Source organism: Melozone crissalis, unplaced genomic scaffold (assembly GCF_028551555.1).
Source record: "Melozone crissalis strain CALT ecotype California unplaced genomic scaffold, PUWL_Pcris_2 ptg000420l_1, whole genome shotgun sequence".
NCBI lineage: Eukaryota > Metazoa > Chordata > Aves > Passeriformes > Passerellidae > Melozone > Melozone crissalis.
The window spans coordinates 242866-256106 of NW_026536150.1; positions in this window are offsets into that span (position 1 = coordinate 242866).

Here is a 13241-nt window from a genome sequence, read left to right on the forward strand (position 1 = left end):
CGGCTCCGAGTTCGGCCGAAGCGTGCCGAGCTCAGCCGAGAGCTTGGAGAGCGACTCCGAGTTCGGCCGAAGCGAGCCGAGCCGCGTCGAGCGCACGGAGCGGCTCCGAGTTCGGCCGAATGAAGCCGAGCTCGGCTGAACGCACGAGAGCGGCACCTAGTTCCGCCGAAGCGAGCCGAGACGCGCCGAGCGCACGGAGAGCGGCTCCGAGTTCGGCCGAATGAAGCCGAGCCGCGCCGAGCGCACGGAGAGCGGCTCCGAGTTCGACCGAAGCGAGCCGAGCAGCGACGAGCGCACGAAGAGCGGCTCCGAGTTCAGCCGAATGAAGCCGAGCTCAGCCGAACGCAGAGAGCGGCTCCGAGTTCGGCCGAAGCGAGCCGAGCCGCGCCGAGCGCACGGAGAGCGGCTCCGAGTTCGGCCGAAGCGTGCCGAGCCGCGCCGAGCGCACGGAGAGCGGCTCCGAGTTCGGCCGAAGCGAGCCGAGCCGCGCCGAGCGCACGGAGAGGCTCCGAGTTCGGCCGAAGCGAGCCGAGCTAAGCCGAACGCACGGAGAGCGGCTCCGAGTTCGGCCGAAGCGAGCCCAGCCGTGCCGAGCGCACGGAGAACGGCTCCGAGTTTGGCCGAAGCGAGCCGAGCAGCGCCGAGCGCACGGAGAGCGGCTCCGAGTTAGGCTCAAGCGAGCCGAGCCGCGCCGAGCGCACGGAGAGCGGCTCCGAGTTCGGCCGAAGCGAGCCGAGCCGCGCCGAGCGCACGGAGAGGCTCCGAGTTAAGCCGAAGCGAGCCGATCCGCGCCAAGCGCACTGAGACCGGCTCCGAGTTAGGCTCAAGCGAGCCGAGCCGCGCCGAGCGCACGGAGAACGGCTCCGAGTTCGGCCGAATGAAGCCGAGCCGCGCCGAGCGCACGGAGAGGCTCCGAGTTCGGCCGAAGCGAGCCGAGCCGCACCGAGCGCACGGAGAGCGGCTCCGAGTTCGGCCGAAGCGAGCCGAGCGGCGCCGAACGCACGGAGAGGCTCCGAGTTCGGCCGAAGCGAGCCGAGCTAAGCCGAACGCACGGAGAGCGGCTCCGAGTTCGGCCGAAGCCAGCCGAGCCGCGCCGAACTGACGGAGAGCGGCTCCGAGTTCGGCCGAAGCGAGCCGAGCCGTGCCGAGCGCACGGAGAGCGGCTCCGATTTTGGCCGAATGAATCTGAGCCTCGCCGAGCGCACGGAGAACGGCTCCGAGTTTGGCCGAAGCGAGCCGAGCCGCGCCAAGCGCACGGAGAGCGGCTCCGAGTTAGGCTCAAGCGAGCCGAGCCGCGCAGAGCGCACGGAGAGCGGCTCCAAGTTCGGCCGCAGCGAACCGAGCAGCGCCGAGCGCACGGAGAGCGGCTCCGAGTTCGGCCGAAGCGAGCCTAGCCGCGCCGAGCGCACGGAGAGCGGCTCCGAGTTCGGCCGAAGCGAGCCGAGCTAAGCCGAACGCACGGAGAGCGGCTCCGAGTTCGACCTACTGAAGCCGAGCCGCGCCGAGCGCACGGAGATGCTCCAAGTTCGGCTGAATAATTCCGAGCTATACCGAACGCACAGAGAGCGGCTTCGAGTTCGGCCGAAGCGAGGCGAGCTCATCCGAGCGCACGGAGAGCGGCTTCGAGTTCGGACTGATGAAGCCGAGCCGCGCCGAGCGCACGGAGAGCGGTTCCGAGTTTTGCCGAAGCGAGCCGAGCTCAGCCGAACGCACGGAGAGCGGCTCCGAGTTCGGCCGAAGCGAGCCGAGCCACGCCGATCGCACGGAGAGCGGCTCCGAGTTAGGCTCAAGAGAGCCGAGCCGCGCCGAGCGCACGGAGAGCGGTTCCGAGTTTGGCCGAAGCGAGCCGAGCTCAGCCGAACGCACGGAGAGCGGCTCCGAGTTCGGCCGAAGCGAGCCGAGCCGCGCCGATCGCACGGAGAGCGGCTCCGAGTTAGGCTCAAGAGAGCCGAGCCGCGCCGAGCGCTCGGAGAGCAACTCCGAGTTCGGCCGAATGAAGCCGAGCCTCGCCGAGCGCACAGAACGGCTCCAACTTCGGCCGAATGAAGCCGAGCCGCGCCAAGTGCAGAGAGCGGCTCCGAGTTCGGCCGAAGCCAGCCGAGCAGCGCCGAGCGAACGGACAGCTGTTCTGAGTTTGGCCGAATGAATCCGAGCCGCGTCGAGCGCATGGAGAGTGGCTCCGAGTTCGGCCGAATGAAGCCGAGCAGCGCCGAGCGCACGGAGAGAGGCTCCGAGTTCGGCCAAAGCGAGCCGAGCAGCGCCGAACACACGGAGCGAGGTTCCGAGTTCGGCCGAAGCGAGCCGAGCCGCGCCGAGCGCACGGAGAGCGGCTCCGAGTTCGGCCGAATTAAGCCGAGCCGCGCCGACCGCACGGAGACCGGCTCCGATTTCGGCCCAAGCGAGCCGAGCTCAGCCGAACTCACGGAGAGCGGCTCCGAGTTAGGCCCAAGCGACTCGAGCCGCATCGAGCGCACGGAGAGCGGCTCCGAGTTCGGCCGAAGCGAGCCGAGCCGCGCCGAGCGCACGGAGAGCGGCTCCGAGTTCGGCCGAAGCGAGCCGAGCAGCGCCGAGCGCACGGAGAGCGGCTCCGAGTTCGGCCGAAGCGAGCCCAGCCGCGCCGAGCGCACGGAGAGGCTCCGAGTTCGGCAGAAGCGAGCCGAGCCGCGCCGAGAGCACGGAGAGCGGCTCCGAGTTCGGCCGAAGCGTGCCGAGCTCAGCCGAGAGCTTGGAGAGCGACTCCGAGTTCGGCCGAATGAAGCCGAGCCGAGTCGAGCGCACGGAGAGCGGCTCCGAATTCGGCCGAATTAAGCCGAGCCGCGCCGACCGCACGGAGACCGGCTCCGATTTCGGCCCAAGCGAGCCGAGCTCAGCCGAACTCACGGAGAGCGGCTCCGAGTTAGGCCCAAGCGACTCGAGCCGCATCGAGCGCACGGAGAGCGGCTCCGAGTTCGGCCGAAGCGAGCCGAGCCGCGCCGAGCGCACGGAGAGCGGCTCCGAGTTCGGCCGAAGCGAGCCGAGCAGCGCCGAGCGCACGGAGAGCGGCTCCGAGTTCGGCCGAAGCGAGCCCAGCCGCGCCGAGCGCACGGAGAGGCTCCGAGTTCGGCAGAAGCGAGCCGAGCCGCGCCGAGAGCACGGAGAGCGGCTCCGAGTTCGGCCGAAGCGTGCCGAGCTCAGCCGAGAGCTTGGAGAGCGACTCCGAGTTCGGCCGAAGCGAGCCGAGCCGCGTCGAGCGCACGGAGCGGCTCCGAGTTCAGCCGAATGAAGCCGAGCTCGGCTGAACGCACGAGAGCGGCACCTAGTTCCGCCGAAGCGAGCCGAGACGCGCCGAGCGCACAGAGAGCGGCTCCGAGTTCGGCCGAATGAAGCCGAGCCGCGCCGAGCGCACGGAGAGCGGCTCCGAGTTCGACCGAAGCGAGCCGAGCAGCGACGAGCGCACGGAGAGCGGCTCCGAGTTCAGCCGAATGAAGCCGAGCTCAGCCGAACGCAGAGAGCGGCTCCGAGTTCGGCCGAAGCGAGCCGAGCCGCGCCGAGCGCACGGAGAGCGGCTCCGAGTTCGGCCGAAGCGTGCCGAGCCGCGCCGAGCGCAGCGATAGGCTCCGAGTTCGCCGAAGCGAGCCGAGCTCTTCTGAACGCGCGGAGAGGCTCCGAGTTCGGCCGAATGAAGCCGAGCCGAGTCGAGCGCACGGAGAGCGGCTCCGAATTCGGCCGAAGCGCGCAGAGCCGCGCCGAGCGCACGGAGAGGCTCCGAGTTCGGCCGAAGCGAGCCGAGCCGAGTCGAACGCACGAGAGCGGCTCCAAGTTAGGCTCAAGCGAGCCGAGCCGCGCCGAGCGCACGGAGAGGCTCCGAGTTCGGCCGAAGCGAGCCAAGCTCTGCCGAACGCACGGAGAGGCTCCGAGTTCAGCCGAATTTAGCCGCGCCGAGTCGAGCGCACGGAGAGCGGCTCCGAGTTCGGCCGAATGAAGCCGAGTGGCGCCGACCGCACGGAGAGCGGCTCCGAGTTCGGCCCAAGCGAGCCGAGCTCAACCGAACGCACGGAGAGCGGCTCCGAGTTCGGCCGAAGCGAGCCGAGCCGCGCCGCGCGCACGGAGAGGCTCCGACTTTGGCCGAATGAAGCCGAGCCGCGCCAAGTGCAGAGAGCGGCTCCGAGTTCGGCCGGATGAAGCCGAGCCACCCCGAGCGCACAGAGCGGCTCCGAGTTCGGCCGAAGCGAGCCTAGCCGCGCCGAGCGCACGGAGAGCGGCTCCGAGTTCGGCCGAAGCGAGCCGAGCTAAGCCGAACGCACGGAGAGCGGCTCCGAGTTCGACCTACTGAAGCCGAGCCGCGCCGAGCGCACGGAGATGCTCCAAGTTCGGCTGAATAATTCCGAGCTATACCGAACGCACAGAGAGCGGCTTCGAGTTCGGCCGAAGCGAGGCGAGCTCATCCGAGCGCACGGAGAGCGGCTTCGAGTTCGGACTGATGAAGCCGAGCCGCGCCGAGCGCACGGAGAGCGGTTCCGAGTTTGGCCGAAGCGAGCCGAGCTCAGCCGAACGCACGGAGAGCGGCTCCGAGTTCGGCCGAAGCGAGCCGAGCTGCGCCGATCGCACGGAGAGCGGCTCCGAGTTAGGCTCAAGAGAGCCGAGCCGCGCCGAGCGCACGGAGAGCGGTTCCGAGTTTGGCCGAAGCGAGCCGAGCTCAGCCGAACGCACGGAGAGCGGCTCCGAGTTCGGCCGAAGCGAGCCGAGCCGCGCCGATCGCACGGAGAGCGGCTCCGAGTTAGGCTCAAGAGAGCCGAGCCGCGCCGAGCGCACGGAGAGCAACTCCGAGTTCGGCCGAATGAAGCCGAGCCTCGCCGAGCGCACAGAACGGCTCCAACTTCGGCCGAATGAAGCCGAGCCGCGCCAAGTGCAGAGAGCGGCTCCGAGTTCGGCCGAAGCCAGCCGAGCAGCGCCGAGCGAACGGACAGCTGTTCTGAGTTTGGCCGAATGAATCCGAGCCGCGTCGAGCGCATGGAGAGCGGCTCCGAGTTCGGCCGAATGAAGCCGAGCAGCGCCGAGCGCACGGAGAGAGGTTTCGAGTTCGGCCAAAGCGAGCCGAGCAGCGCCGAACACACGGAGCGAGGTTCCGAGTTCGGCCGAAGCGAGCCGAGCCGCGCCGAGCGCACGGAGAGCGGCTCCGAGTTCGGCCGAATTAAGCCGAGCCGCGCCGACCGCACGGAGACCGGCTCCGATTTCGGCCCAAGCGAGCCGAGCTCAGCCGAACTCACGGAGAGCGGCTCCGAGTTAGGCCCAAGCGACTCGAGCCGCATCGAGCGCACGGAGAGCGGCTCCGAGTTCGGCCAAAGCGAGCCGAGCCGCGCCGAGCGCACGGAGAGCGGCTCCGAGTTCGGCCGAAGCGAGCCGAGCAGCGCCGAGCGCACGGAGAGCGGCTCCGAGTTCGGCCGAAGCGAGCCCAGCCGCGCCGAGCGCACGGAGAGGCTCCGAGTTCGGCAGAAGCGTGCCGAGCTCAGCCGAGAGCTTGGAGAGCGACTCCGAGTTCGGCCGAAGCGAGCCGGGCCGCGTCGAGCGCACGGAGCGGCTCCGAGTTCGGCCGAATGAAGCCGAGCTCGGCTGAACGCACGAGAGCGGCACCTAGTTCCGCCGAAGCGAGCCGAGACGCGCCGAGCGCACGGAGAGCGGCTCCGAGCTCGGCCGGATAAAGCCGAGCCGTGCCGAGCGCACGGAGAGCGGCTCCGAGTTAGGCCCAAGCGAGCCGAGCTCAACCGAACGCACGGAGAGCGGCTCCGAGTTCGGCCGAAGCGAGCCGAGCCGCGCCGCGCGCACGGAGAGGCTCCGACTTCGGCCGAATGAAGCCGAGCCGCGCCAAGTGCAGAGAGCGGCTCCGAGTTCGGCCGGATGAAGCCGAGCCACCCCGAGCGCACAGAGCGGCTCCGAGTTCGGCCGAAGCGAGCCGAGCCGCGCCGAGCGCACGGAGCGGCTCCGACTTCGGTGAATGAAGCTGAGCCGCGCCAAGTGCAGAGAGCGGCTCCGAGTTCGGCCGGATTAAGCCGAGCCACGCCGCGCGCACGGAGAGCGGCTCCGAGTCCGGCCTAAGGAAGCCGAGCTCAGCCGAACGCACGGAGTGCGGCTCCGAGTTCGGCCGAAGCGAGCAGAGCCGCGCCGAGCGCACGGAGAGGCTCCGAATCTGGCCGAAGCTAGCCGAGCTCAGTCGAACGCACGAGAGCGCTCCGAGTTCGGCCGAAGCGAGCCGAGCCGCGTCGAGCGCACGGAGAGGCTCGGAGTTCGGCCGAAGCGAGCCGAGCTCAGCCGAGCGCACGGAGAGCGGCTCCGAGTTCGGCCGGATGAAGCCGAGCCGCGCAGAGCGCACGGAGAGGCTCCGAGTTCGGCCGAAGCGAGCCGAGCTCAGCTGAACGCACGGAGAGCGGCTCCGAGTTAGGCCCAAGCGAGCCGAGCCGCGCCGAGCGCACGGAGAGCAGCTCCGAGTTCGGCCAAATGAAGCCGAGCCGCGCCGAACGCACGGAGAGCGGCTCCGAGTTTGGCCGAAGCGAGCCGAGCCGCGCCGAGCGCACGGAGAGCGGCTCCGAGTTCGGCCGAAGCGAACCGAGCAGCGCAGAACGCACGGAGAGCGGCTCCGAGTTCGGCCGAAGCGAGCCGAGCCGCGCCGAACGCACGGAGAGCGGCTCCGAGTTCGGCCGAAGCGAGCCGAGCCGCGCCGAGCGCACGGACAGCGGCTCCTAGTTCGGCCGAATTAAGCCGAGCCTCGCTGAGCACACGGAGAGCGGCTCCGAGTTCGGCCGAATTAAGCCGAGCCGCGCCGAGAGCACGGAGAGCGGCTCCGAGTTCGGCCGGATGAAGCCGAGCCGCGCCAAGCGCACGGAGAGCGGCTCCAAGTTCGGCCGAAGCGAGCCGAGCCGCGCCGACCGCACGGAGAGCGGCTCCGATTTCGGCCGAAGCGAGCCGAGCTCAGCCGAACGCACAGAGCGGCTCCGAGTTCGGCCGAAGCGAGCCGAGCCGCGCCGAGCACACGGAGAGCGGCTCCGAGTTCGGCCGAATTAAGCCGAGCCGCGCCGAGAGCACGGAGAGCGGCTCCGAGTTCGGCCAAAGCGAGCCCAGCCGCGCCGAGCGCACGGAGAGGCTCCGAGTTCGGCAGAAGCGAGCCGAGCCGCGCCGAGCGCACGGAGAGCGGATCCGAGTTCGGCCGAAGCGAGCCGGGCCGCGTCGAGCGCACGGAGCGGATCCGAGTTCGGCCGAATGAAGCCGAGCTCAGCTGAACGCACGAGAGCGGCACCTAGTTCCGCCGAAGCGAGCCGAGCCGCGCCGAGCGCACGGAGAGCGGGTCCGAGTTCGGCCGAAGCAAGCCGAGCAGTGACGAGCGCACGGAGAGCGGCTCCGAGTTCAGCCGAATGAAGCCGAGCTCAGTCGAACGCAGAGAGCGGCTCCGAGTTCGGCCGAAGCGAGCCGAGCCGCGCCGAGCGCACGGAGAGCGGCTCCGAGTTCGGCCGAAGCGAGCCGAGCCGCGCCGAGCGCACGGAGAGGCTCCGAGTTCGGCCGAAGCGAGCCAAGCTCTGCCGAACGCACGGAGAGGCTCCGAGTTCAGCCGAATTTAGCCGCGCCGAGTCGAGCGCACGGAGAGCGGCTCCGAGTTCGGCCGAATGAAGCCGAGTGGCGCCGACCGCACGGAGAGCGGCTCCGAGTTAGGCCCAAGCAAGCCGAGCTCAACCGAACGCACGGAGAGCGGCTCCGAGTTCGGCCGAAGCGAGCCGAGCCGCGCCGAGCGCACGGAGAGGCTCCGACTTCGGCCAAATGAAGTCGAGCCGCGCCAAGTGCAGAGAGCGGCTCCGAGTTCGGCCGGATGAAGCCGAGCTCAGCCGAACGCACGGAGAGCGGCTCCGAGTTCGGACGAAGCGAGCAGAGCCGCGCCGAGCGCACGGAGAGGCTCCGAGTTCGGCCGAAGCTAGCCGAGCTCAGTCGAACGCACGGAGAGCGGCTCCGAGTTCGGCCGAAGCGAGCCGGGAAACGTCGAGCGCACAGAGAGGCTCCGAGTTCGGCCGAAGCGTACCGAGCTCAGCCGAACTCGTGGAGAGCGGCTCCGAGTTCGGCCGAAGCGAGCCGAGCCGCGCCGAGCGCGCGGAGAGCGGCTCCGAGTTCGACCGAAGCGAGCCGAGCCGCGCCGAGCGCACGGAGAGGCTCCAAGTTCGGCCGAAGCGAGCCAAGCTCTGCCGAACGCACGGAGAGGCTCCGAGTTCGGACGAAGCGAGCCGAGCCGCGCCGAGAGCACGGAGAGCGACTCCGAGTTCGGCAGAAGCGAGCCGAGCCGCGCCGAGAGCACGGAGAGCGACTCCGAGTTCGGCCGAAGCGAGCCGAGCCGCGTCGAGCGCACGGAGAACGGCTCCGACTTCGGCCGAAGCGAGCCGAGCCGCGCCGAGAGCACGGAGAGGCTCAGAATTCGGCCGAAGCGAGCCGAGCTCAGCCGAACGCAGGGAGAGCGGCTCCGAGTTCGGCCGAAGCAAGCCCAGCTGCGCCGACCGCACGGAGAGGCTCCGAGTTCGGCTGAAGCGAGCCGAGTTCAGTCGAACGCACGAGAGCGGCTCCGAGTTCGGCCGAAGCGAGCCGAGCCGCGCCGAACGCACGGAGAGCGGCTCCGAGTTCGGCCGAAGCGAGCCGAGCCGCGCCGAGCTCACGGAGAGCGGCTCCGAGTTCGGCCGAATGAAGCCGAGCCGCGCCGAGCGCACGGAGAGCGGCTCCGAGTTCGGCCGAAGCGAGCCGAGCCGCGCCGAGCTCACGGAGAGCGGCTCCGAGTTCGGCCGAAGCGAGCCGACCTGCGCCGACCGCACAGAGCGGCTCCGAGTTCGGCCGAATGAAGCCGAGCCGCGCCAAGCGCAGAGAGCGGCTCCGAGTTCGGCCGGATGAAGCCGAGCCACCCCGAGCGCACGGAGAGCGGCTCCGAGTTCGGCCGAAGCGAGCCCAGCCGCGCCGAGCGCACAGAGCGGCTCCGAATTTGGCCGAATGAAGCCGAGCCGCGCCAAGTGCAGAGAGCGGCTCCGAGTTCGGCCGGATTAAGCCGAGCCACGCCGCGCGCACGGAGAGCGGCTCCGAGTCCGGCCTAATGAAGCCGAGCTCAGCCGAACGCACGGAGAGCGGCTCCGAGTTCGGACGAAGCGAGCAGAGCCGCGCCGAGCGCACGGAGAGGCTCCAAGTTCGGCCGAAGCTAGCCGAGCTCAGTCGAACGCACGAGAGCAGCTCCGAGTTCGGCCGAAGCGAGCCGAGCGCACGTCGAGCGCACGGAGAGGCTCGGAGTTCGGCCGAAGCGAGCCGAGCTCAGCCGAGCGCACGGAGAGCGGCTCCGAGTTCGGCCGGATGAAGCCGAGCCGCGCCGAGCGCACGGAGAGGCTCCGAGTTCGGCCGAAGCGAGCCGAGCTCAGCTGAACGCACGGAGAGCGGCTCCAAGTTCGGCCGAAGCGAGCCGAGCCGCGCCGAGCGCACGGAGAGCGGCTCCGAGTTCGGCCGAATGAAGCTGAGCTGCGCGAGTGCACTGAGCGGCTCCGAGTTCGGCCGAATGAAGCCGAGCCGCGCCGAAGAGACGAGTCCAGTCGAATTTAGCTGACAATAGCCGAGTTTAGCCAAATGCGGCCGAATTTAGCCGAGCAGCTGTGAGCCTTGCACGCTTGAGGTGATCGTGCATCGTTGCCGGCCTGGGTTTGAGTGAAATGCACTAGGGAAACCAGCTGTGGGGAGGGAGGCAGGGAAAACCTCTCTTTACCTCTACCAATTCTTCCGTCAAACTCATCACGGCAGGACAGCGTGAAGACTGAAAGTGTAAGAAGATGTGGCGGGAAACAGAGAATCTGACAGCAGCAGCGAACGCACAAGTGCACGAATTTTGCTTTTTGCTTGGATGTAAACTCAGAAGTTGTAAGGAATTTGGGAAGGATAAGGGACATTTCAGAAGGAGAAGAAGGAGAAGAAGTTGTTGTTACAGTCCTGGCAAAAGCTTTTGTTCTAGTTAATAAAAGAAGTTAGTTTAAATTAAAAAAAAAAAAAAGTGGTTTCTTTTTTCTTCACTATTATATTCATTGGTGGTATATGGTGTGTTGTTTTATTTCTTGGTGTTATTAGTTCTGTGTAAATTGTTTTTTGAGTGAAGCTGACTTTCTGGATGGGTTGGTTTGTATTTGAGGCAGGATTAATTTCAATAGGATTCTTTCATAGAATTCTGATAGGTATTACTGGGATTTTGGTTTTGTTTGTTGTATGCATAAACATACAGATTTATTAGGGCCAGCTGGGCTCCTGGAATTTTGGGTGTGAATTTATTAGATGGCTTTTGTTAAACACAGAATAATTATGTGAGGTAACAGCAAATTAGCCAATTACCCAATTTATCCAGCTATGTAACCTTACCACAAAGTTTTATATCTTGCCAGTTTTCTGTCCTTCTGCTCCAAGTAGTTGTTGCAAAAAAGAAAGCACTGGTATTTTTCTGAAGAGTTTTCTTCTATAAAAAGCCACTTACTGCCCTTGAATGTGAGTCAGAGGGGCCAAACAGCTGCAGCTGCTCTGAGGGCTTTTATACCGGGTGGGATTCACCCCCTCCCTTTTCCTGGGAGCCATGGGAATGAGGAGCGGGCACAATCAGGGGTATATTAACCCCAGCCGTGGCTGATGGGCTTCATTCCCTCTCTGGGATGTGCTGGGGTGAGAGCTCTCCTCTCATTTCAGTAAAGAGGCTCCTTCAGCTCATCTCAGCTTCTTTCCAGCGGGTGTTTCTGGGCATCTAAAGCACAGCGGCTTGGAAGATTCTGTGAAGAAAACAGCATAGAACACAGGGAATATTTAGGTTTGTGATTTTGGGTCTTGTGTTTAGGGGTGGTAAGTTGCTTTTGTAATTTTTGGTTTTGCTCTGGTGGTTTTTTTTTTTTTTGTGGTTTTTTTTTTTTTGGTTGGGTTATTTTTGTTGGAATTTTTGGTGTAGTATTGTTGTCTTTCTGGGGTTTTTTGGGGTTTTTGGTTGGTTTTCGTTGTTTTTTTGGGTTTTTTTGGTTTTTGGAGGTTTGGTTTTTTTGTGGGGTTTGGTGGGTTTTTTTGTTTTTCTGGGGTTTTTGGTGGTTTTGGGGATTTTTGCTTTTGGGGTTGTTTTTGGTTTGGTTTTTTTTTTTTGTGGGGTTGGTTTTGGTGTTTTGGGCTTTTTGGGTTTTGTTTTTTTTTTTTTAGTATTTGAGGAGTGCAACTCCCTGAAATTCCAAGCTGTGTAAAGCACAACAATTTTTCAGCAGATTCATCATATCACAAGAGAGATCTGCCCAGTGTCAAGGATGATGTTTGAGATTGAGGCTTCAGGTGAGTTGAGGATTGTGACTGGGAGAGGGAGGGTGAGCAGGTATCCAGTTAGGAGTTATTGTGGGCAGGGGGAGGTTTGCAGGCAGCAGGGTGAGAAAGGGTGTTTATTTGTTTATTTGAGGACCCCCGCCTCACAAGGCTTCTCAGAAGCCTAGCAGAGGTTTTCACAGGTCTTACAGGGCACAAGGTCATCCACTGCACTCACAGGAATGCCATTTAACTTTGCCTTTCTCTAACCCAGGTGCCACCCCTAATGAAGGCCACAGCCTTGGAATCAGGATGAAGCTGGAGCCTGAAGGAGCCAGGCCCACTCAGGAGAGGGCAAGTAGCCGCCTTGGTGGGATTTGGCCCACATAACTCTGGACTCATACTTTGGTTTTGGTTTTTTTTATTTTAGCTGACCGAGAGGCTGACAGGCCATCACGAGGCCCTCCGAGGCAGACTCATTTCAGGTGCAATGTGGATTCCCATCACTGATCATCCAAAAGATAAGTCGGGGGCCACGGCCTGGAGATGGGTTGATGGGAGAGTAGTGGGTTGGGAGTTCTTGGGGCAAATTTAAAAATTAGCAATGGGAAAAGCATTTTTGTCCAAGTGCCTGTTAGGACAGCTAAAGGGAGAGGCTCTACTTTTGATGGCAGCTTTCAGGCGGGCAGTGCAGAACAGCTCTGGTCTGTGTCGTGTTGTCTGGTGTGCCGTGTTCCCTGGTGTGTCTTTGGGGTCCCTTTTGCCTTCTCCCCTCGAGGCCCTCACCACAAGCATGATGTGTCGTGTTTCACGTCCCCCTGTTTGTCACGTTCTGTGTCACGGGTGTCTGCACACATTTGTGCCGGAGCTGTTCTGCCCTGCCGCATGGCCTGCTGCAATAGGACAAGCCTGGGGAGTTGGAATTTGTAGTGTGGGCTGTACTTGGGCTCTAGATGCTGTTCCTAGGTTGACATAAGGTGTTTGCAGCTTGTGAGTTATCCTGGTGGTGTTTGACATATGTTCTAACTTTCTTTCAGGTGCAGATGCATTCCATGTGTGGCAGAGGGTCAGAGTTAGGAGGTTCTGGGCCTTCTTAGGAGCGCGGTGAGTAGCAGAGTGGTGGGGATTTTGCTGATGTGGTGCTAAGATCAGGCACTGATGTTTGGTTCTGTTTAATCTAGCTGTCTGAGAGACAGCAGCCGGGTGCCAGCAGGACCTTCCCAGCTGACGAGGTGGCCTTTTTTTGCACCTGAGACAGACTGGCATCCCCAGATGTCTGAGAGATAAGTGGAGGGCTACGACCCACAGAGGGGATGAAAGCAGGGTGCTGGTTTGGGAATTACTGGGAGGGGTTTCTGAGTCCGCTTTGGAGGTGGGGGGTGTTCATGAAGTGGCCCCTTAGGCCCCATAAAAGCAAAGTCTCACTTTTGATCACAGTGCTGAGGCGTGCAGCAGGGCAGAGCAGTCCCGGTGTGTCTCGTGTCTCTTGTCTATTGTGTATTTTGTGTTGTTTGTGTATCTCCTGTCCTTTAGTTTAGCCCTTTGAGGGGTCTGTCAGAAACCTTGGCATCATTATTAGCATCTGTGATCTCTGCATTCCTTGGTCTGGCACCCAGGCCATAGAACTTTTAACTCGGGAGCTCAGACAGGTATCAGACTTCCATCTCTCTTTGGAAGCATCCAGTCAGATGTCTTGTCAGGTCTTGTTCTGAGCTGTATGGACAGCTCTGCCCCACCTGGATCCATCATTGTGGTGGATTAGGACTTGTAATAATATGAGGTTAGGCACAGCATTCTGACCGTAGGATTCCTAGGCATCCATCTTTGCTGTTCTTGGAATAAATCCTTCAGTTAGCATATTCTTCCCCCAGGGTTCTCTGAGCCTCATCAGCTCACCATCGGTCTCAGCTCGGTCATTTCCTTTTGCATTCTCTCAGTCCTGGCAGCCATTTTCCTTG